This window comes from Orbicella faveolata, unplaced genomic scaffold (genome assembly GCF_042242905.1).
Source record: "Orbicella faveolata isolate gen_17 unplaced genomic scaffold, um_ofav_v1 contig_46, whole genome shotgun sequence".
Taxonomy (NCBI): Eukaryota; Metazoa; Cnidaria; class Anthozoa; order Scleractinia; family Merulinidae; genus Orbicella; species Orbicella faveolata.
In genome coordinates this window covers 12,468,260-12,493,797 of record NW_028301576.1, presented here as the reverse complement: position 1 = coordinate 12,493,797, position 25,538 = coordinate 12,468,260, and the positions used below count along the sequence as shown (strand labels likewise).

The following is a 25,538-nucleotide window of genomic DNA, read 5'->3' as shown; positions in this document are numbered from 1 at the left end:
ATTTTTATTCGATCGTTGACAGCGAGGCTGTGAACAGTCTATAGAAAACTGTTTGCTTCTCGAAACAGATAATGTCCACAGACGAATATCATCCGTGAATATTTTCGCGCCAAATGATCATGATGTTTTATACTGATCGGGATGTTTCCTTTACTGTCTTTATCTACAATTTTAGTTTAACCTTATACGCAAGTTAAATTGGTGATTCTTGATAAACTTGACTGATGAAGACTTCGAGATCAGTAGTCTCACAGACGGCTAGATTTCATTTAGAGAACAGTTTTGCTGTTCTTGATGATTAAAATTTTGAATCAAGGATTAGGTGTGGTTCATCTCTGGCCCGATAGGTCAATTCTTATGAGAAAATTCTTTGTTTTATCCGTTGATTTTAAGTTAATTTAACTGTAACGTACTCTTAACATGACATCATAACGTCCCATACCAAAATGTTAATCAATTAAAAGTGAGTTTCTTTAGAGCGGTTTTCGTTTCAGCGTCGAAAAGTAATTGGTTTTGCATCAGCTACGCTGTATCCTTGGCTTAAAAAACTCGCGCCCTCTTTTTGTCCAATCAGAATAAATCAAAACTAATCGTGACTCGTTCGCACGCGTTTTCCCGCGCTTTGCGTCAGCTACATGTAATTACTTCGAGCTTTGATTGGTTCACTGAATTGTCTGCGTACTTTGTGATTGGCCAGAGTGATTACTTTGGTTTTGTATTTACGAAAACCGCTCTGATGTAACATAGGTTTTCATCAGTATATCTTCTCTAGTGGGTCAGTTTACTTTTAATTAAGGTAAAATTAATATAAGTAGTTGGTTGTAACATTGATCGCCGAAGTCAAAGCATACATATATGAACACCGCTTGTAAAGCTATGATTGTTTAGAAGAAAGAAACTTATTATAAGATAAGAGGTGAGAAAGAAGGGAGGCAGATAAAAATAGTGAAAGGGGCATTAGAGCGGTTTTCAAACAAGTGTTCATACACAGAAGAAACTGAACATGAAGTAAACCAAGCAAAACTCGAAGGAGAATCAAGTAACCGATGCGAAGCGCGGGAAAATCTGTTTGTAGAAGTCACCATAAGTTGTCATCTTAATTCTGACTCGGAAATAGCCCCAGTTTTTTCTAAACTAATCACTATTAACATTGCGAAGCTAGACAAAAACCATAACGGATTACTGTCGACACTCAAGTGAAAACCACTCTGGCCCAGAACTAACATGCAGATGACTAAGGGCTGTAAAGTAAAAGAACGATATTAAATAATTCTTAAAGTTCAGTTGAGTTGTGTTTTGACAACTGGAAAGCCTCCACCGAGTCAGTAGAGATCCCTATCCTCCATACGTCTTCGACAAACACAGCGCAGTATGTCTGGCAAGCGCCTGAAGCATGCATTATCGCTCAATTAACAGGCCATTACAATTTAATGAGCGGTGTGCATGCAGGGGGCGGGGGGGGGGGGATAGATATTTTTGGTTAAGTGTGGTAATGGTGATCAAGCCGGCAATTTATAAGGGCTGGAAAATAAAGTGAGAGCTCAGCAGGATTTAATTGCAAGATTTTTTTCTGGTTCATGAACTACCTGCATGGTATTTACGGGGACGCTTTGCTTTGCAGCGAAATTTTGGAATTATAACGAATGCACACACAGTCTTTATTTGTGTAAACCATCAGAATATTACATATATTACACTAGACGAAAGCACGACCTAAGAATCATGGCCTATTAAACTAATGGAATTTATAGTCTGTATTATAGTGCAAAATAAATGTAGTCAAAGGGTTGCTGATGATACAGCAAAGGTCGAAATAAATTCAAAGTACAAACGCGGCTTGATGGCATAGACAGCCGCAACTCTACTGAAAAGGTCAAAAGAATTCGCCCCCAAACTCACAAGCTTTCACTTCACAACTATGTTAATCTGATCGGAAAACGGCAGTTGTAGCATTTGAGAAATTCACTGCGTAGAGTCATAAAAACATTGAATTTTTTTCAAAAGCTCTAAAACAATGAACTGTACAAGTATGGAGACACGGGACCTAAAGGACAACGGAATATGCAGCAAAATAGTTTTGAAAAATTTAGATTACGATTAAGATCCAAAAGCGCAAAACATATGGGTCACAGACTTCGTATTATTCTTGGGTTCAACTTTTAAATGCGCTGCTTCATCTACAATAGAGGCATTTCGTTTTTCTTTTTTTTTTTTTTTCAAAATTGACGGAAGCCTAAAGAAACCCCAAAGTCATGACCATTCAACACAGGTGAAATTATTATACATAATTTACAACTTCTTTCAATGAAAAATCCCGTCAACCATTTTACGTGTTCATCTGCATCTGTGATAACAAGACTGCCGGCATACCATAGATAATTTACACTGTAAGTGCATGCACTCGGAAATATATTAGTTCACCAGGAATGGTACACTGAAATACACTCATAACTAGCTACATGTATATAAATTAGATTTTGAGCCCACCTTTTTGATTCCTTTTCGAATCTTAACTCTAACATAATAGCTTACTTGACATTTGAGGATGGGCGCCGATCGATATCTATTTCTTGGTAAAATCTGTCGGCTCTGATTCGATCGAATGTGATAAAACCAATACAAGAAGGGGCATTACAATGTTTATGACTGACTTCATGTATGCATCAGGCCGAGCTCTATAGCGCCTCCGTCCATTTGTTCTTTATGGGTCTACGAAAAGGCGAGGCTAAGAATCAAATTCAACAAAACACAAGACAACAAATATCTACCTAAACGTTACTATAAGTGATTATCACCCACGACGCGCGCGACTATTTTCACGCCTGGACTCGCGCGATTATTTTCAAGCCTCCTATAACCATTAATTGGCATTGTTTTATGAGCAGTCGTCTCTCTTTCTTTCGTCTAGATTCTTGTGTTTTTTTTTTCTTGTTTCCCCTTTCCCCCGGCATGTTTAGTGATTCCAATCTAACCGGTCTTCCCATAGCGGGCATCCCGCCAGTACTACCTCCGCTCCCCGGGGGAACATTGTTGTTCAACGTTCCGCTCGATCCCCCGGTACCTGGAAATCCGAGCTGCGGACGCGTTCCACCCGAGGGAGATGACTCTCGTTTGTCGTATCGTTCAAATTCGGTGTTCTCAGCTAATAACCGGTCAGCTCTTTTAGGTTTAAAATAACTCGACGCGTAATCTTCACGAGAGCTTCGCGACAAATGCTGAAGAAAACGATCCTCGCTTGGTTCCTCAGGATACCTCCCTAAGTGTCCATTGACAACTTGTCCCTGGTTATTGACTTGGGGTCTGTTAACGGGCGATTTCAGGCCCCGGGGTGGGGTGCTTGCACCCGGCATAATCCCAGGGGTAGGAAGCGTTGTCTTTGTAATGACTAGCTCAGGGATGTTCCACTTGCCGGGTTCTTCATGCCACGTGCTCTCCGATCGAACCTTATCGATGTTGTAATAATTACAGTCGCGTCGTATGCATGGCTGGATCTTGTCCAAAAGCTGTTGTTGAAGCTTGATAATTTGCTCCTGCTTTCGAATCGTTTCTAAGTAGTCTTCGCGATCGCGTTCAAACTCAGTCTGCAGATCGTCTATCTCGGATTGTGCGGATTTCAAATTTTCTTCCATCCGGTTAATAACGTAATCCTTCACTCTGATCTCATCTTGCAAATTGTCCTAAAATTTGACCATTATACCATCATCGTCCATCTTCTTCGCCGCCTTCGCCAGTTTCTCTCTTTACGACAAAGTATAGATCTTCCTCGGCTTTCTTTTCTTTTTCAATTTCTGATCATTTTTCTTCTCACCGCCAACAAACTTTTCCTGAAGTTCTCGCAGCCTTTTTACCGACGCATCATTGGGAAGACCTTGACTTAGGAAGCGTAAATCTTCCAACCCTGGTATAAAGTCTTTGACCTCTTGAACACCCTTGATAACCTTGTCTTGTACAGTTTGTAACATGCTCTGATCTTTGCTCGAGATTTACAATTCGCCCTTAAATCCAGGCAATGTTTTGATGTCAAAAATATTTCTGTGGTGTCCATTACAACACTATCAGATAGAATTACTTTGTCCCAGTCGTAAGTGTCCTTTGGTATTTCACTCTTGGACCACACAACTGACACACCAAAGTCCGCGTCACCCAAGACTGATGTATGACCTCAATGGAAATATAATTCTGTTTCAGTCTATCTACAGATGTCCTTACAATCTGGCAGACCATACATCCTCTGGCCATGAATTCTACTCTGCCTCAACAGATATCCTTGAAAACGTTTCACAAGTACTCAAGGACAAGTTTCCTGTTAAGGCATTTTACAGAACTGCATGCTCTAAAGATCTGCTTGACCACGTTGTCGCACATATTGGGCGAGGACAAAACTTTTTGGAACTGGCTGCAGGCATTGTTTCGATGAACTTTAAGGCATTTGTACGCAACAACAAAGGAAGTATAGATTCGAACACTTCCTATGAACGTGTAATGTATCTTTTTGCAAGCAATGAACAGCTAATGCACATGTTTCTTTCCTTTTTTAACAATATGGAAACTATTTATCAAAAACAACTGGAAGCTATACCATTCTCGATACTTGCTTGATCTTGCGATCACACATTCAAAGTAAGTAAACAAATTGGAGTGGTCAGACGCCTTGACAAAGCTTTTGTAAATCAGTTTGAAAATTTATATATTGCACTAAATGAGAATGGTCAAGTTGTGGCCTGGAGGCGTACAAGGAGTACAGCTTTTAAAGAAATAGAACACATTTTAAAAGATTTTAACGCATGTCTGGATGCAAGAAATGAACAGTTAAATAATGATGGATGACTGTTGCTCTGTCCGACCATCCTATAACAGAGTTGTTCCCGGTGTTGCAGTAAAACTAGATCTTTTCCATGCATGTCAGCGTTTTGTGAAAACAATTCCCAAGGGTGATTCCTGCCAGTAGCAACAACTTTCTAGTGAATCGAATTTGGACTTGTATCTCGTGCAAGCGGTAATGAACGACCAGCTAGGAAAAGGGAAACACCAGATCCAGAATGTATAGAATCAAACTTGCAAATGTTAATCGAAAAATGGGAATATTGTCTAACAGAAGAAAGCAAGAAAGCTATAGCTAATATGCAAAAACATATACGCAGTGGCTGTTGCTCTGAAATTCCACCAGGAACTGGCACTCAGAAGAATGAGAGACTGCACAGGCAACTGAAAAGATCACTTCTTGGTAATGCAGGTACAATTTTACCTGAATTTGCCATTGCTGTTTTAACTGTAGTGTTGTATGTTTGGAGTTGCAAGATGAATCCAGATGCAAAAAAAAACACAGATCAAATGCTAGAATAACACCTGTGGCACCATTAAGTGGGTTTCAACAAAATGTCATACCAGCTTTCCTGCCCAAGAAATTTAAAAGTGCTGATACGTTAAAATAAGTTCCTCTTGTCATGACCGTTGAAGACAATCAAGAGCAATTAAGGTGCTCCTTAAAAACGTTTCAAATGGGCATGAATATTAACAGTATTAATCCTAATTATAATCAGGTTGAAGATCGTTGAAAAATGATAGTTTCGTAAGCTATGTCCAGGACAGAGTACTTCACTTGAATCAGATTCTGTCATTAGTGGAAAAGAACTGCATGTCAAGAGCTTTGGACATTTTCAACTTTCCATTCTCGGACATTAAAAGGATGGTTTAATTAACTCATGGACAAACTTCCAGAGCAGCACCAGAAGACAGAAGCATTATAGACAATGAAATCTCAGTGGAAATGAATCACGAGTGCTAACAACGTCATTTATTAGCATTTGGTCTTCATGTAGACCGAGTGCCTGGAGATGGCATGCAATTGCTGCTTTACAAGCATCGTAACAGCAATTCATTCTTTACTTGTTAATAGTAGTGACCATGGAAATGAGGTACTTGTGAAATGTTTACAATCAATTGGTCTTTTAAACTCCATAGATTCTGACACTGCTCGGCTTCGTCATTTGTTCTGCCAGGAAATTGAAACAAATATTGACAAATATAGCTCATTTGTGGATTTCGATGTAAAGGAAGAACTGAAGAGATTTTCCGAATCTGGATGGTTTAACAGTTACGTGGGAAATCTCTGTGTTTTTGGATGTGGCAACCTACTAAGAATCCCTATTGTGGTGATCACTTCTCTCCCAAGTTCACCAGTATTAACATGCATGCCTTCCACGCCACTAAGCACTTCCTCTATCTACATTGCTTATGATCACTCCTTTCAAGGGCATTATGATGCAACTAAAGGTTAGTTAACGATAAAAATAATATTTGCATTTATTTAGTATTTATTTTAGGATTTAATGCTCCTTCCAAGAGTTTAAGTAAATTCATGGGGATTGAATTATTGATATTTTGCAAATTTTTAACGTGCACCTGCATATCCCGACTCATCTCATTGAGAGCACATTTTTATTGGAGGGGTGGCCAATCGATTACATATATTCCTGTAGCATCTCAGGAAGTTTTGACAGTTTGATTTTGAAATCTCGCACGCCTCGGTGGCAAGTCTAACAAGTCTCATTTTCCTCTGTTTCATTCCATTCAGAAACTAGTCTTTGTTGCGCCAATTTTCAATTTTTAAGGGTCTTGACATTTTAGTGAGTCTCCATGGAAATTATATATAACGGAGTGCGGTTTCTCAAATGCAAGAATTTCTAAAAGAAACTATGAAGCTAAACTGATGTGAAGGGGGAACAAATTTAGATTAAGCCACATGTTTTTCTATGGCATGGCAAGCATGGATGCTTTGTGAAACAAAGTGTGAGCCAGTGACTGAGCCGTGAAAGCCATGATTCCTACCCACACCAGAGAAATGGATGACTGCAAGGTATCTTAAGGCTAACTTAGGCTAACCTAGTTTTGTAATTACAGCCCTTATATGGGTCTTCACAAAATGCTTCTCTCCATAGGTGAGAAGAAGGAGAATTAAAAGCTTATAACCCGAATGTTTATATTTAAGCTAACCTGCAGGCCCACTGCCACCACCCCTAGAAAATAATTTTACAACAGGTGTCGTTGCGCACAATTCCAAAGTGTGCAGGTTCTGCTACAATTAATCACAAGTCACTTGTTCAGAGTGACCTGAGGGTCTTAAGACACGCCATTTTTAATAACTGTTATGTAATTAACAATTATTCACCGAAGTGGAGGTAAATATCCATCACTTTCACCGACACTGAGGTGAATAATTGTTTTAGTATATACCACACAAGCTGAATAATTAGCGGACCAAAACTTTATTTTATGTGCGACCAGCGGTCCGAAATTTTAAAATCTCTCGCGCCGGCTGCTCGGAGGTTAATAGTATTTGCTAATCAACTCGAAGTTAACCAATCAGAGCGCGCAAAAAGCACTATTCACTTGTGTGGTATATACTAACAGGAAATATCCATGCCTCTTCCATGCAAGATTTTATGTTTGAAACCCCATCCCTGGAAATTCTGGCTTTGGTTCATACTTTACTTTTCATAAAAAAAATTAAAAAGCATTGAAAAAAATTGGATTTTTCTGGTGCAATACATTATGTAGTAAATATAATTCATAATAACTAGATTTCTCTTTTTAGCTGATTTCAATCCGGGAATAAAGCAATGTTGGTACACACTACTTGAAGGCTTTTAACGCAAAACAAAGACAAAATATCCTAAGAGATGCTATTCACGCCCTGAAAATAATTTAAACACGGGAAACTAGAAATAAGTTAACCTCTTCCCGGCGTTCAGTTAGTTGGGGCGCAGCGCGAAAAACGGCGAGCAAAAAAATAGGGGAGAAGAACGGCGAGAGAAAGCGCTTCTGCGCTTCTCCCCAATTTTTCTCCCATTATTCTCTTAGGATATACTTTCTTTGTTTCGCGTTAAAAGCTTTCAAGTAGCATGTACCAACCTTACTTTACTTCCAAATTGAAATCAGTAATTTTCTACCGGAAAAGATTAAATTCCAACGGAAAAAAATACATGGCCGCAGTTGCATGTGGAATTGGCGTACGGGTGACATACACTTTTCTCTCCCTTTTTTTCACTTGCGACTTTGCTGCTACTTTCTTGCGACTTAGGTACGACTTTCCTGCTACGTTCTTGCGACTTAGCTGCTACCTTCTTGAGACTTAGCTACGACTTTCCTGCTACTTTCTTGGGACTTAGCTGCGACTTGCTACTTTCCTGCGAGTTAGCTGCCTGGCCACCTCGCTAGGCAGGTTGCGTCGGCAGGCCAGGTTGTTTTATTTGAAAACACCGTGGACTCCTATCAATAATCGGTAGTCTGTTTTGCCTTGGCTTTACAGTATAGCTATGAAGTTTTTCGCCGTTTTCACTTTCATTTTGGTGTGCTCTACGTCGCTGGCAATGCTTCCATCTTACTCTCCCGCAAAAAGGAACAATGCAGTAATGCGCGACGAGATAATCGAGGACTATTTTAATCTCGGGCTTACTGCACCAGAAATCGCATTATTTCTCGTAAGTGTACATGGTATCGGGATCTCGTTAAGGCAATTGAAAAGAATATTCAGACGGTTGGGATGTACAAGACGTCGGCGTCGAAGTAATTTGAATGAGGTGGTGTTTCTCGGCAATGCAACCTGGCCTGCCGTCTCACGTGGCCCAGCTAGGTAGCCAAGCAGCTAAGTCGAAAGAAAGTAGCAAGAAAGTCGCAGCTAAGTCGCAAGAAAGTAGCAAATCGCAGCTAAATCGCAGCTAAGTTGCAAGAAAGTAACAGCTAAGTCGAAAGAAGGTGGCAGGAAAGTCGCAGCTAAGTCGCAAGAAAGTAGCCAGTCGCAGCTAAGTCGCAGCTAAGCTGCAAGAAAGTAACAGCTAAGTCGAAAGAAAGTGGCAGGAAAGTCGCAGCTAAGTCGCAAGAAAGTAGCAGCTAAGTCGCAAGTGAAAAAAAAAAAAGGGAGAAAAGTGCATGTCCCTTTGAAGCCACCGTATTAATTCACACGGGCAGTTTATTTTTGGAAAGCAAAGTTTGAGTTTGTTTCGAGGCAACACGGCTTTCCAAGGAAACCGAATGTGTAATTTCTCACACTTTCTAGACATGGTCAAAACTGGACTGTTCTTATTTTCTTTCCTATAAGTGGACTGCTAACTATGAAAATCGTGAGTTGAATATACCATTTGGACTGAATGAAATATACGCGATATCAACAGTCCACTTCAGGCGGTGTGAATTTTTTAATAATTATTTTTGTTTCTTCAATTTCTATTTCTAGTTTATTTATGTATTTAATTATTCTTTTCCCTTACCAAACCAAACTCTATTTTAAATGTATTTAAATACTATTTTTAAAAACTGTTTTTAACCTATTTGATGAAATAGAGTAAAAATAGGGCGAAAAGTGTATTTTTAACATAGTTTTCGACTGACTTTAATGGTGTTTAAACCTGTTTAAAACACTATTCTTTTAACTCACTTTTAATTGCCTTTTTTTATTTCTATTTTCTTTTTAATTTTTGTTGCCCTTTCTCTTTTCTCGTTCATCGATTGTCTTGTCTCTCGCATGGAAATAAAGGCGCATATGATTAAGTCTGGGCACACGTAAACGCAGGTAGTTTCGCCTAATTTAGCGCACTGAAATTCATATATCTCTACGGTCCCATTTCTTGGATATTTTCAGTTTTACTCTCGTTTGAAAAAAGGACTTTGTAAGGCATGTCCATGTACCTTAAGAACCTAAAGCGTAAGGAATATTTCGACTTTTGTACTGTTGATGAGTGATCTCGCCAAATTTCGAAATACTAGCCAGGCACGTATAACCTTTTACGTAAATAGGAAGTGTCAATTAGAACTGGGAATTTCTAACCTTAGTGCCATTTTAGGTCGGAAGTGTACAGCAAGGTTGAAAGCCAACCAAAACACGAGGTCGCCACCATTGAGCCAGAATTTAAATTTAGAAAAAGAATGGCCCTTTCCTTTTGGGGGAGTTTGATAACTGTACCGTTACATTTTACGTCAGCAGTAAATAATTTAGGATTAAAGTTTTTTCTATAAAATGGGTGATTAAATAAAGTTGTTTATCTTCATGTGTTTTTCTTGCTTTATCAATATGCAGATTAAGAAAATTTACATCCGTGTTTGAAATTATTTCAAACACGGCCGTGGTTTTCAACTCGTTTTTCATTGGGTTTCTAAACCCATCCACCTGACCAGAATAAGATGCACTGGTTGGGTAAGAGCTTCATGAATAATTAATGAGATTGAGAATCTCATATGAAAATCCCCTTTCCACTTTTATCAGATGTTTTCAGCTGGTTTATCCGCATTTATGCTAACAAATACTGTAAAGCTTAGCGTAAACATAAACCTAGCTGCTGCTACACGCTTCGTTGACAAAAGACATCTGGATCAGCTAAGGTTAGTCAAATATTGGGATTAAACGATGGTATAGGGCCTACTCTGGGACCTAACGTCGCCGTAACTTCAGGCGACTTTGGGCAATTTAAGGCGACTTTAGGCGACTTAAGCAAAATTGGAAGAAAAACATTACGACTTTAGGCGATGTAAGGCGATTTTAGGCGACTTAAGGCGACTTTAGGCGACTTAAGGCGACTTTAGGTCCCAGAGTAGGCCTGGTATAAATTGTAGTAATCAACCGCTTTACTATCGTAGGTCTTGTCGCTAAGATCTATGGGCGCAAAAATTCCAGGATTGACTTTATCTAAAAATGTTTAATGTAAACTTGCTTTAAAATCTTCTTAAAGGAGGCGGCCGAAAAGCAACATACCATATGGAGTATTTTCTTTTCAAATATGTATTTTTGGCTTTGATCGGTGTTTTGCAGTTGTAACTGGAAGAATAAATTGAGGCATTTAGAGAAGAAAGAATTGAATTTCTCCTTTGGTGGTATAGTAGACAATGTAAAACCCGAAATGAAATTTTCCTTTTTCCGTTGGTGTAGAAGTTTAGTCGAAGGCATTTCTGAGGTGAGGAAAACTTTCGACGTTCTTACAAAACATTTTATTTGCCGAAATTTAGAGATCACGACAGAAAACTTCAAAGGATAACTACAAGTCACGACCATAATGAGGATAATAGAATTGATTTTTCACAATCTTTTAGTGTCGAGGTCGTATGATAGTTTTGGGAATTAAAACTAAATTACTGTTTCGAAAACAGCTCAAAAGGAGGTGTTAGGGAAAAAGCAATTTCCGACTGCTGCGTTTTTATGTCCAAAGTTCATGAAGCGCTGATTTCAGCGGACCCTAACTTTGAAGATAAAAAGCCAAACTTGAACTTTGCTGAAATAAGTAAGCTGCAACAGCGAACTGACATTGGCGTTGTGACGGCCTGCATAAGTACGATACTTTGAATCGAAGGAAGAAGATAATTTGGCAACGTTTAGCATTATTTTTGAGTGAAGAAGCATGCTACAATTTTGTTAACATTTGATCAAACACCGGTTTAATTTAGGAACAGGAATAAAATATCGAGCTCCTTTTTCTTGTTGTCAAGAAATGATGAGCAGGTCTTTATGAAAAGGAGGGACTGCAACGAGGTTTTCAATGTAGAGGCCTTGGAAATTAGGGTTTTACTTCCTTCGCTATGTCAAAAAGTAATAACTACTTAATAACCGAGAGTGAGGTCGTTACGGGAAAATCTCAAACTGAGGCCTTGCCGTATTGACCGAGCGATAGCGAGGTCAATACGGTAGGCCGAGGTTTGAGATTTTCCCGTAACGACCGAACAGTCGAGGTTATTAAGTTGTTTATTATATGGCTCATGAATTAAGGAAAAGAAAAAAATTATTGCAGCGGAAGTCGTCAATTTACATCCGGCGATGCGCGCGTTTACCGATTCATTCATCGTCTCAAACCCAGTGCAAAACTACACAGTGAACTTAACCACTGCATTACGTATTCCGTTAAAAACACACGTTTTTTTACGGGAAAAGTGATTGTCACAGCCTCAAAAAGGTACTTTAGTATCTTGGTGCCACAAGTTGACGGGGGAGTTTTTCCGACTTTTGTGGCGAAACGTCAACGCATATAGAAAAGACAGAAAGTGCTTCAAAATAGTTCAAACCAACTAATGCTTCAGAATGAATTGCTCAGAATAACTCGATCTTCGCATTCGCTTTCGACAACATATCTCCGCCTTCTTCATTCTGGGCTTTATGGATGAACTTTTCAAGCCTTGTGAACGTCTAAAACTTCCTGCAGTTATCAGAAACACTGCTACCGACAGAAACCGCCCGATTGTTTACATATCCAAGGGTAAATTATTCCACAATACAGCTCCGCTGTAGGACAGACTTCTATGACAATAATTAGTGCGGGGCTGTGGAATGGCAGGCGAAGATAGTCCGGAACCATATTATTTACAATCTTATACATCATTATTGATTTATCAACAAGGCGTTGACGGTCCAGTTTAACCCAGTTTACCATTCGCAACAATTCATCAGTACTACGATCGTAATTTCAAAAAGTTATGACACGTGCAGCACGATTTTATAATTTTTGTAGCTTTTGAGAAAGACTCTTAGAACAGGATCCCCACACCGAGCTGCAGTAATTGAGATGCGATTGGACTAATGAATTGCAGATGGAAAGTAGAGTCTTATATGGGACCGAATACCTAATACGTTTAATGGCCCTAATACCAGAAGCAATCTTTTTAGAAAGCTCGTTGATATGACACTCCCAAGTAAGATTTTCATCAATGTGTACACCTGAGGATTTTACAGTCCAGACTTGCTTTATCGGAAACTGGTTAATTGTGGCAGTGGAATTCGCTGTAGAATTTAATAACCTTTGCTTAGAAGCAATCAGTAGGAATTCTGTCTTTGTCATATTTAAAGTTAGTTTGTTGGCTGCAAGCCACACACGAGTTCTCTCCAAATCAAGATTAATACAGTTATTCATTGCATCAACATCACTACCAGCAAAAGTAATACTAGTATCATCGGCGTACATCCTTGGTTGGGAATGCTGGAGACAATTAGGCAGATCATTTACATATAATAGAAATAGAAGGGGCCCAAGAATCGTTCCCTGTGGAACACCACAGCGAAGGAACATCTTAGACGATTTCTTCCCTTTACTTAACACGTTTGGGTTCGGTCCTTTAAATAAGAGCACAACCATTGATTTGTGGAACTCTGAATACCATAAGCTTGTAATTTCGAAAGAAGAATAGTATGGTTCACAGTATCGAAGGCCCTCTTAAGATCTAAAAATACAACGGCATTAATGAAACCACGATCGCTGTTTAAAGACCAATTATCAGTCGCTTTAATCACAGCGGTGGCCTCATGGTTAGTGCGCTCGTCTCCGGATCGAGCGGTCCGGGTTCTAGCCCTGGCCGGGGACATTGTGTTGTGTTCTTGGGCACTGAGACACTTTACTCTCACAGTGCCTCTCTCCACCCAGGTGTATAAATGGGTACCGCCGAACTTAATGCTGGGGGTAACCCTGCGATGGACTAGCATCCCGTCCAGGGGGGAGTAGAAATACTCTTAGTCGCTTCATGCTACAGAAACCGCGATAAGCTCCGGCCTGATGGGCCACTTGGCTCGTATGCAGCCTTTACCTACCTTTAACTTAATCAAAGCAGTAACTGTAGAATGAAGCGAGCGAAAACCAGATTGGTGTCTACTGAGAAGATCGTTGTCGTTTAGAAATGATACAACTGATCATGAATAATCCGCTCGAAAACCTTGGCCACAACCGGGATAATCGATATCGGTCGATAATTAGAAGGATCACTCCTACTTCCAACTGTCTTAAAAAGAAGCGTGATTCTTGCACTCCCCCATTCGTCGGGAAAAATATCAGTGTCGATCGATTGATTGAATATCAGAGCGACTGACCCAGAGATTAAATCCGGACATTCCCTTAGCAGTCTGGCTTACACAGAATCAAGACCTGTTGCCTTTCTCTTGCATAATTTATTTAGGTGGGACAAAACGTGCAATTGAGTTACCAGTTACACGCTGGAAACTAAAACAACTGCTGGTTTGGTCAACAAAATCATCGAAGGAGGTACCCACTTCTTCTATATCCCTCGACAGTTCGGGACCGATTTCTGCGAAAAATTTATTAAAACCCCTTGCGATCTCGGTTGAATTAGTTATTCTCCCTCCATTGAGCTCATAACAAGCTCATTAATTGCAGCTTTACCCGATTTGCGGAGTGTCACCTCATTGATAGTTTCCCATGTCTCGCGGGAATTTCCATTGTAAGTTTCAAAGGTTTTATAACAGTAGGACTTTTTTACAGTCTTGATAGCATTGTACACTTCATTACGAAACTTTTTAAAATTAATCCAATCACTTGGATCGCCTGTCCGCAAAGCCTTAATTTTGAGACGATCTCTCCTATACAACAAATTCTTAAGCCCCGCAGGGTGATCCATGGACTTTTAGAGGCACGAACGTGTTTAGTGCTTTCATTACCTTCATGTTCCATTTCATTTTGTTTTCATTATCCATTTCTCTATGACTGTACCTATTATTTATCATTCCTGAGTTTTAACAAATCGAAATATTACGGCAATATTTCATTGCGTTTTTAAGACAATGTTCAAAGTCCCATCAAAAAACAAAAAACGTAACAAGCTAGGTAAAGACAGGTTACTTTCGAGTGTCAAAAGAGGGTCTGGATAGGGGAGGGAGTGCAAATGTCAGTTGTCAGTTGAAATTTTGTCTATTTGTCAGTTGTCAGTTGAAGTTTCGGCCATTTGTCAGTTGTCTGTTAAGTGGCTGTTAATAATTCACTGAAGACCTAAAACCCCTCCAACATCACTTTTTTAGACGAACGGAATTAAAATTCCATTCGTCTTAAAATTCCGAAAATTTCGAAACGGTGACAAAGGGTACGGAAATTTCTAGGGAAACTTCCAGAAAATTCGGAAATTGTCGAACTTTTGAAAAGCGGACCATTCAACTGAAAATTCCGGGAATTTAAAATAGCAGCAGACCTGTCGATTATCATGTGTTAAACAGATAGTTGGAGGATCAAATTGTAAATGATTAATATTAGCAGACTTAATAGAAAACTTAAAGTAAAAAATATTTCAATGAATTTCAAACGAATATCGAGGGCAAACACCTTTGGTCTGGTGTTAGTTAATCTGTCTACAAATGCCAGTTGTTTGTTTAACTTTCGGGTATTTGTCGGTTGTTAGTTATTTTTTGCCATTTGTCAGTTTTCAGGCCCCCCTCAAAATCGTGCAGGTTCCTTTTTGGCAGATGTTGAGTATTCTAATAATTGGTGAATTTTAATTAAAAGTCTTTCTTTAGTTTATTTTTTGCCATTTGTCATTTGTCAGTTAACCCCGTCCAGACCCTCTCAAAATCGTGCAGGTGCCTTTGTGGCAGATGTTGAGTATTCTAATTGGTGAATTAAGTCTTCCTTTAGTCTATTAGCGACTGAGACAGCTTCAGTCAAACTAGAACGAACGAAGACTAACTCAGTATCAACTTGCCCTCTGACATTGATTATAAGGTACAGTAGACTATTTCACATATATCTCAGATAACTCTTCCCTCTTCCCTTAGTATTTGTCCCGGCTTAGACGTCAACGCTTACTTTGGGCTATCCCAGCGTCACTTGGCACTCATACATACAACCTTTATCTATACACGATAAAAGACGTCAAAGCTAACAAGCTTGTGGGGTCGTGTACTAATAAGATGCATAAAATAACTACAATTAATAGATAAATAATTAATACAGTTAATAAAAAATTAATACAAGAATTAAGTAATTCTTATAAAAAATATAATTTTGATAACAACGAATGAGGTCAATAGTTAAAAATAAATAAAATCCGATCCGATCTTTTGTTAATTATTTGTGGGGCTAAAACATTTAGCCAAACAACACCTACATTTTTACTCCTTAACTCAGACAGACTTTCAAAGTCAGAAAATAATCTGAGCAAAATAACTGCAATTTTTAAAGTTCGCTGACGGAGAGGGACATTAGGCTTTGCGGTGTTGATCCTTTCCAATGCGATGATGCAAGGTGAATAAAATCCCAACTTGCGGTGTTGCCTTGATCTCAAACTCTTCGGTGTGCGATGTTGGTGTTTTTCACACTACGGTGTTCGGTGAGATGAAATTATCTGCGGTGCTGCGGTTTCTTGTTTGACCTTTTTTAGACCAAAATTTAGCATGTGCTTATTTTGTGGAAAATTGTTGAGATATAAAAGCACTATGTCCTTATTTAGTAGTATCATGTTTAATCTTAGTTCTAGTTTTAAACCTTAATTGTAGTCTTCAGTTTTAGCTCTTATTACTTCTGTATTTTTGAAATTTAATGTATATTTTAGACTTCTATTCTTTAGAGGGCACTCCTAGAAACAGCCTCTAGGTGATTGGAGGCTTCCCATTTATTATATATGGGGCTAAAAATATATGTTGCGGTGACGGTATATCGTGAACTTTTCTTGCGGTGTTGCAGTGTTCGTTAATTTCTTTTTCTGTTTTTTTTTTTTTTTTTGTTTTTTTGTTTTTTTTTTGTTTGTTTGTTTTTTATTTTTTGCAGTGTTCCGATGTTCAGAGCATGAGTTTCGAGCATACAATTAATTAACAGTTAGATTATACGCTCGGTATTTCTATGAGGTGACAGTAGAATTCTAAGTAACTTTCTTTTAAATTAGCGATTTCCAATTGTTGCTATATAAATTAAGTAGTATTTAACTTCACGCTGAGCAAAATCACAATTGCAGCTTTACAGTGAATATTTACACATTTTGTCGTTTTGTAGTGATGAACGTCGAGTAAAGATACCGTAGAGTCCTGGTTATAAGATCCCAAGCTGCAGACGAAAAAACGGTTACATGAGAAACATGTTTGGACTTTAGTTTCCAGGAAATTCGCTCCCTTAGGGTGCGGTTACACGGAGCTCTTTACCGTGGTAATAAGGGACTTTAAGATACGCTACGGTGAGGTGCTACTACGGCTACTTTGGCCGTGAGGGACTAGGCTGACAAAGGTGTTTTACCCGCCAAACTCAAATGATTTAATAGGGACTTTAAGATACGCTACGGCGAGGTACTACTACGGCTACTTTGGCCGTGAGGGACTAGGCTGACAATGGTGTTTTACCCGCCAAACTCAAATGATTAAGATTTTGCTGTACGGCAACGGTATGTGCAGTCTCTACTTGTCTTTACAAAAATGACTACTTTCAAGGAAACCAGAGATTATTCTACTTTCATACGAAATAGGCTTGATTAATGACAATGATTTCCTTCTCCTGTATCCGTCTTACATCTCCCAGAACTCAGATTTGCCTTTTCGAACTTCATAGAACCGCCTGTAATTCCAACCACAAAACAAAATATAAACTCTGATATAAAAAAAAGTTCGATTTCAAGACGGACAGGTTGTTCGCACAACGATTACGTGATAAGCCCGAAAATACAAAACTTTCGATTATAGTAAGGTACATTTTGAACAGATAAGATACATTTTGCTACGTTCACTTGGACGACAGAGCGAACGACTTGCGAACAACTACATCAGTTCGATAAGTACTGTCAGACGAATACGCCAACAACTTTAGTTCAACCACCGCTGCAAAGACCAGGGTATCTTCCGGCCGGACTTAAACTTAAGTCTCCGTTGAACACACAAGAGGCCATCCAGATCGTCAAATCCACCTGTAGACGTCTGGTCAAAGCGCGGATAAACGACTGTCACAGAAGACTCAACTACTGCAACAATAAACTACAACAACAACTTGACAAACTTAAACAACTGTTACCGACTAACTTACTTGACACTGTTATGACAATCGCCGACAGGCGAGCCGACAAAACCACAGACCGCGTTCGTACTGAACAAGAACGAAAACTGACGACACTTCAACGCAATAAAGACAGAAAACGACCGAAAACTGACGATAACTGGGTAAGGAATATTTCTTCCCGTCCCTTAGACAAAACCGAGACTCACGTACTGTCCTACGGACTAAAACACTCAGTGACGCCTAAACGGATACTGACCGAGTCTATTGTATCTAGTGTTGAGGCGGTTCTGTCTCGTCAACGAGACTTATCAGAATCTGCCAAGGATAACATCAGAAGCAGAATTGCTTCCACAGTACAATCAGCCTCTATACCTGACAATAACTTGACAAAAGACGAACAACAAGCACTGAAACGACTGAAAAACGACAACAACATTGTCATACTACCAGCCGACAGAGGACGTGTCACTGTTGTTATGGACAAGACTGACTACTTTGACAAATTGGACGCACTTGTTAACGACAAACAAACTTACGAAGAACTTAAACGCGACCTGACGCCAGCACTTCAACGTAAACTTAACAGCAAAATACTTACGCTCAAAAAGACTGACGCTATTGACACTCAACGCTACTATCGACTGAGGTGCTCAGTACCTCAACCACCGAAACTTTACGGACTACCGAAACTGCACAAGCCTGGTATACTGATGCGACCTATACTGTCATTCTGTGGGTCCCCTACGTATCAACTGTCTAAGTACTGGACGACCATACTGCAACCCCTTACTGACAAATCAAGACGCAAACTACAATCTACGCAGAACTTTATTGACGCTATTAAGACAGTACAGATACCCGACGACTACAAACTTGTGTCTTTTGATGTGAAATCACTGTTCACCAGTATTCCACTTCAATTGGCATTACAGTGTACCGAGACCGCTATACAACAATCTACTGCTAAACTACCGTTTCCAACAGAAGACATCATGGACTTACTGAACCTTTGCCTTACATCGACTTACTTTCAGTACAACGGTAAACACTACAAACAGTTGCATGGAACAGCCATGGGGTCGCCTGTTTCTGTCGTTGTCGCAGAAATTGTGATGCAACACGTGGAGGAACGCGCCCTTGCAACTTGTCGACAAACGATACCGCTTTGGTTACGCTACGTTGACGACACCTTTACCGCCGTTCACAAAGACGAAATTGACGATTTTCACGACCACCTAAACGAACAGAACGCCAACATCCAGTTTACTAAAGAGATCGAAGAAAATGGAAAACTTCCTTTTCTAGACTGTTTGGTAAGCCGCGACAAGAACGAACTACGAACGACAGTGTACAGAAAACCGACGCATACCGACAGATTACTTGACGAATCATCCTACAACCCGACTTCACACAAAGCCACGACTATAAAGACTTTGACGAGACGAGCGCAACTAGTTTTTGACACACCGGACAGCTTACGTGACGAAAACAGATACCTTGAACGTGTTTTTCACAAAAACAACTACAACGCTGACTTTATTAGACGAAACATTTACCGACCTACTGAAGCTGACGCTACGAACAGGAACCCTACACCTGTTACTACAGTGACCATACCTTACATTAAGGGCACTTCTGAGACCATCTCACGGATCCTGCAGCCCTACAACATCCGTGTAACCCACAAACCTACAACTACGTTACGACACTTACTGACTAACGTGAAAGACAGAGACAAGCCTAACAACAGACAGGGAGCAGTTGACAAGATCAAATGCTCCGACCGCCAGGCTTCCTACATTGGTGAGACTGGCAGAAACCTTAACACGACACTGACTGAACATAAACGAGCCACGAGAAATGGTGATGCCAACAATCACATTGCTGTACATCATCAACTGACAAACCACAACATTGACTGGGACTCTACTCAGTGCTTAACCTACAGTACAAACTATTTTCAACGACTGACTCTGGAAAGCTGGTACACTAACCTAGAACAAACGCCTCTTAACAGATGTCAACAACTACCGGCGCCTTACAAACGACAGTAGTGGTATGGGCTAGTCCAGTACGAATTTGACAGGTAGTGTCATGCAAATGAAAAAGTATTGTTATGGAAAGGAGTTCTATTGTTTTCTCGAGTTTGACGTATCCATGGTAACCAGAAGCCTCGCCCCCTTTGACGTCATTAATCTCGTTTCCGTGTTGACCGAGTAAAAAGCCTGGTTTATAAGATAAACAAAGTAATCACGCAATTTTAAAGTTAACCATTAACTTTAATATCAAATGTTTCCCTAAAATTACAGGACAGAGCCGTGTGCAACTCCTTAGTGGATTGCGCTCACCTTATGAATGAAACTATTTACAAAAGTGTTTACAAATGGCACAACAGTTCAATCATGTCCACGTCCTCATTTGTTATTCTTTCATAGCCATAGGGATATGTTTTGAAGGTGTAGGGATCTATCACTCGTTTTTCGTACACAAGCTGGTACTTTTTCGTTTGAGAGACTGTGGTCAGTGAGTACTCTTTGGAGTTTCGGACGATGTGATAAGGCTTGTAAATATCAGTTTGTCGCGTTTTCTCGAGAGGGCGTTGAATTTCGTCTAAAACATTTTGCCGCAACACTTGATAATTTAACTACTTGCTACCTTCACTGTTTAAAGAGATTCCCCTCACTTTGCATTCTTCTTTTTCTTTCTTCGTGAGGTAACCATAGTTTTTCGGTCCTGCGGACGCAAATTCAGTGATGAAGTCGTCTTCTCCCAACTCGTCCTTGAAATCACCGAGAAAGTCGTCAAGGGGAGGATTGTTTTCATGAGGTAAACTGGAAAAAATAACGCTGTCGGTGTCTGTGTACTGTACTCGTTCTTGTAGCATGTCTAGAGCTGCATACAAACGAAGTCGAGCCCAACATGTCGTGAAACAAGCGATGAAAATGTTGAGGTTTGGTGAGACAGATTCGTCATTCGATTTCAGTTTATAGTGAATTTCAACGATGTCTTCAGACAATACACTCACGTAGCAAATGTCATTTGCATCACTTTCATGGAATGCACTGAACCTCATAGGATCTCCGAACTCTTTGATTTGAGTTTTGTTGGTGCGCTGGCCAAACTTCCCCCACATGGAATTTAACATCATTTTTACAGGGCTACGTTTGCCGGGATTCTTTTCAATGTTGTTGCGGTTGAGTTCGATGCCCTCTTTCGCTTTGTAGGATCTCAGATGTTCTTGTTGTTTGACGGGATCATCGCCTACATGAGCTGGCCAGCCGCTTGCCTCCTCTTTAATCTTTAACCATGTATTCACATAGTCTTTAAAGAGACCTTTCCTCGTTTCAGAAAAATGCCACACTTCGTGATTGTAAGTTATTTTGTAGCCCTTCTCAACGGCTTTGTTCAGTTCGGGGGTACACCATGTACCTGTAATTTGTCTTTCACTGTCGCTGTGACTGTAAACCCAGGACCGTTGTAGCATTGGTTTTTCCATCTCTTCTTGTACACAGGCTCTACATAGCGGGAATGTTAGTTTACCATTTTCACGCAGCGGAAGTACTGGATGAAACAGTTTTTCTGGAGGTAAGATTGTGACCTTGGCAATCCCGAAGTAATTTTGGATGTCTGTGTCTTCCGGCTGAAATATAATTTCAGGGTGGCCGACAGGATACTCAGCATTCTTATTAATGAACGGATAGAGAGATGTAAAATCATAGTAATGAATCTTCTCTCCTGAGGCGATGTCAGCCAGATGATAGAGTTTGACAGCGTTTGTTCGTCCGCCGCAGAAGGCATCACGGGGATTTAGTGGCTCCACCAAATCGAGGCTGGCTACAAAGTTCCTGACGTCCCACCTTTCTTCTTTCATTTTCCGCCAATCACACTCCCACATTTTGATGACGTTGTAACCTTTGTCACGCAAGAATTGTAGTTTTTCCTGGGTGCAGAGATACACGTCGGCAGTGCAGCGGTGCTCTAATCTAAGGTGTGTTTCGGATCTGTTGGGATAGCATTTACGACAGCCATGCCAAAAGCAACCTTGAAATTCGTAGACGGTGTCCGTAGTTGCATCGTAGCCGTCCACGGTGTAGCGACTGTTGGGGATACGGTATTCCCCATCATTTCCAACATGTTGAATTCTCCCACTGATCTGACTTTGTTGCCACAGTAGATATTCCATGGCAACTTTCGACTGATTTGTTTTTAGTCGCCAACCGTGGAGAGGTTCGGAAGCAATTGTGTTGGCTTCCATTCGGTTTTGTCGCAGGTCTCGATTGTATGCCGAAGCTATAGTAATATGACTGAAGGGGTCAAACTTTGTCTCTTTTTCAAAAAGCCATTTGAAAGTAAGGCATCCCTCCTTCAGTAATTTCACGTCCGACTCGCAATATTCCAGCAATTCTTTCTGGAAATCGAACACTACATTCTCAGCTCTTTCTTTATCATGCCATTTCTCGAAGTCTTTACGGCCGTTGACAGACATTGATTCAGGCATGTAAAATTCTTTCTCGGGAATTGGTCCCACGAAGTCTTGATTTTCAGGCGTGTTAAACAGGTGAGGAAAATAGCCCTTCTTTAACTCTGTCAATCCGAATGTCTTTGGAAATGCAGAAAGCGGCATTTGAACAAATGACAGAGTGTCAATAAAGTTAATATTGTCAAAGGTTAATTGGAGAAGTTTAGCTCCATTTCTGATTTGATTGAGGACCCTGTGTTGGCGATGATATTCCTCCACGACGAAATAGGAGTCGTAGTCAGAAAAGTTATGGGCCAAAACAGTTACATTGCGCGTGTCTTCTTCAGTTAACGTATCCAGCCATTCCAGGAAATCGCGAATGCAATCTTCACCTTTGAAGTGGAGTGGACAATTATCATCCTCAGTTTCCGCTATTAAAAGATTAGGGATGTGTTTGCCAGTGTCTTGCATCGCCTCAATATCGAAGAAAACGAGAATGGGAGGCTTTTCATCATCATCATCATCATCATCATTACTATTATCCTCTGCTTCGGCTTCGGTTCGTCGCTTGCGTTTTTTCTTTTTCTTTCTCTTCTCCTTTTTTTCTTTTTTCTCTTCGGTTAGCTCTTCCGGTGTTTTAGGTATCTGAATAAAGCATCGGTGGCTTGCGGCCTCTATGTACTCGTGGCAAGAGGGACAGTCTATGTAACCGCATTCATGTTCTTGTTGCTTCTTGAGACCCACCAACAACTTTTTACAGCTACGACATTTGCGGCGTTGACTGCAAACACTGATGTTTTTGGAGTCAGCGGTTTTTCCCTTGTAGGATTTCGTCAGATGATTTTGAAAATAAACATCACCATAAAACATCCGCTTACAGGATCCGCAGGGTGTAGCTGGTGGTTGATTACGACACCTGGCCTCTGTAAAGTCCTCACATCCCGTTTGTAAGCAGGAAGAACAATGATCAGGGTTGTTTTCACAGGCGTGTTGACCTTCGTTATTGTTGGGTTTGAGACACCTTGCGCAGAAATAACTGTTACCAAAGACCCCAGGTAACGTAGTGATCACGTTGTAGTGTTCATTATCATACAACAGTACCAATTGTTTTTCCTGAGGCTTTCCAAAAGAAGTCACGCTATAACCTCGGGTAGCGTCCACAAGTAAGAGCTGATAATTGTTCGAGGACGGCGTCAATGCAAATCTAGTGAGTTCCTCGTAACCGCATTTTCCCATTTCTACATTAGCTTCTATATGCAGCTTGATTGCTTCATCTCTCTGAATAGAGAAACCTCTTCTGAAGCTGTTCCATTTAGGGTGATCATCCACTCTAGCTTTAGCTGTCACAATGGCGCGGGCGCAGCATAGTTCATCTTTGTTATCGATACTGATGACAGAACCTTTCAAACGTTTGAAAGTTTCTGGATTAGAATGTCCAGGTTTCAATTTTCGTTTCTGACCGCTACCGCGAGGAGATGTACGAACGTGTGTAAAAGATAATTGAAACGAATCATTCATTTCAAAGTTCTCGTTCGAGTTTAACACCTGTGACATCTGCTGCAGCAGACTGTCGACACGATCGCTACCATTTAACCATTCCCCGCCGGTAACGCTCGATAAGCATAGCTGTTGACTAAGCGATTGCTGGCTAAATTGAAGTAGACACGATCAGCAGCTGGTATCCTGTCTCGGAGAATCAAATTTTGGATTGTTCTATGTAATCCATCAGCAATTGCTGCTGCCAAGTTTTGTTGAGGTATAAATTGTCCCACCTGACGAATGTTGGAGGTGTAGTGACGCTCTCTAACGCCCATTTTTTTGTTGTGACTATCTACGTACGGGTTGAGTACAAATTCGAAGCGTCCAGGTTCTGTGGTAGCAAGACTTTCCCCCATTTGTTCTTGATTAGTGAGTTGACGTTCTGTAGCCTCGGCGACATTTGACAAAATCGTATCATCGATAGAGTCGTCAAGAATCTAAGAGAAAATATAAAATAAAATAAATAACCCGGTTCATCACACATTAAGTACACGAAATGTATTTTTGTTACAACATATTTAATTTACCTGTTGGAAATAACTGTTTTCTGGTCCATTCTCAATAGCAATAATGGCCTCCAATAATTCTTCATCGCTTATATCCTCAAAGTGGCTTGACATGGGGCGAAAATCTTATCCAGAGAAACAAAAGTTTAGTCAACAGTCCACCATCTGCAAATGATTTCTATCTAACGAGTCCCAACTTTATTGGTGTCGTTAACTAATCATATTACAGGAAATGTCAGCACATTTCCACCAGCCAATCATATTGCACAAAAACGACATCATATTTTCAACCACCAATCAAGTAACATATGACGTTATTGATCTATCATAATTACATTCACACACGCAGACCACCCGAAAAGTTTACTTAGTTTGTTAATTTAATTTTCCAGTAAATGAATAACAATTACACAACTCGCATGAAAACAAATGCCTTCATTAGTCTTTTAGCGTCCGTTCAATTCGCCTTAAAAGATAATAGCCTATTCAGTTAAGCTAACAGAGTCTAATCATTCAACGTTTAAGATAATAGTCCATTGTCACATTCTTGCGTTAAGTTTTCAACTCGTATGCAAATTTCGTTATCCCCGCGGCCAATGGGACAAATTATTTGCATCGCGCGCTAAACTTAAATTTAGGAGTAACGGTTCCATTGTAACTTTAAGGTTTATAAAATACGATCGGACGAACGCTATAGCTTTGCTTATCCTAAATCCGTCCAGTGTTACTTATGTTATACTGGTAGAACGTTTCCAAGTCCGTCAGCGAGCTATTCAAAATCAAAAGAACTTCATTTCAAAAACCGTAACCGCCTTCAAATTCCAGACCTGATATAAAGGATTACAGCGAGCTATTCAAAATCAAAAGAACATCTTTTCAAAAACCGTAACCGCCTTCAAATTCCAGACCTGATATAAAGGATTACAGCGAGCTATTCAAAATCAAAAGAACATCTTTTCAAAAACCGTAACCGCCTTGTAAATCCGTCCAGTGTTACTTGTGTTATACTGGTAGAACGTTTCCAAGTCCGTCAGCGAGCTATTCAAAATCAAAAGAACATCTTTTCAAAAACCGTAACCGCCTTCAAATTCCAGACCTGATATAAAGGATTACAGCGAGTTATTCAAAACCAGAAGAACATCTTTTCAAAAACCGTAACCGCCTTCAAATTCCAGGCCCGATATAAAGGATTACAGCGAGCTATTCAAAATCAAAAGAACTTCTTTTCAAAAACCGTAACCGCCTACAACCTCCAGGTCTGATTGAATCACGTATTGATATAAAAAACACAAAGGTTCATTATCGTTTCCATTC

At 40.0% G+C, this 25,538-nt stretch overlaps 1 protein-coding gene and 2 pseudogenes across 1 annotated transcript in view; 2 read left to right on the top strand and 1 right to left on the bottom strand.

The window, feature by feature from the left end:
- The window catches only part of LOC149098416 (gamma-aminobutyric acid type B receptor subunit 2-like), a 202,585-nt gene that overhangs the window by 79,788 nt on the left and 97,259 nt on the right, over window positions 1-25,538 (top strand). The gene's annotated exons all lie outside the window — the stretch shown is intronic.
- Window positions 3,853-6,278, top strand: LOC149098428 (uncharacterized; annotated as a pseudogene).
- Window positions 10,572-24,391, bottom strand: LOC149098427 (uncharacterized; annotated as a pseudogene).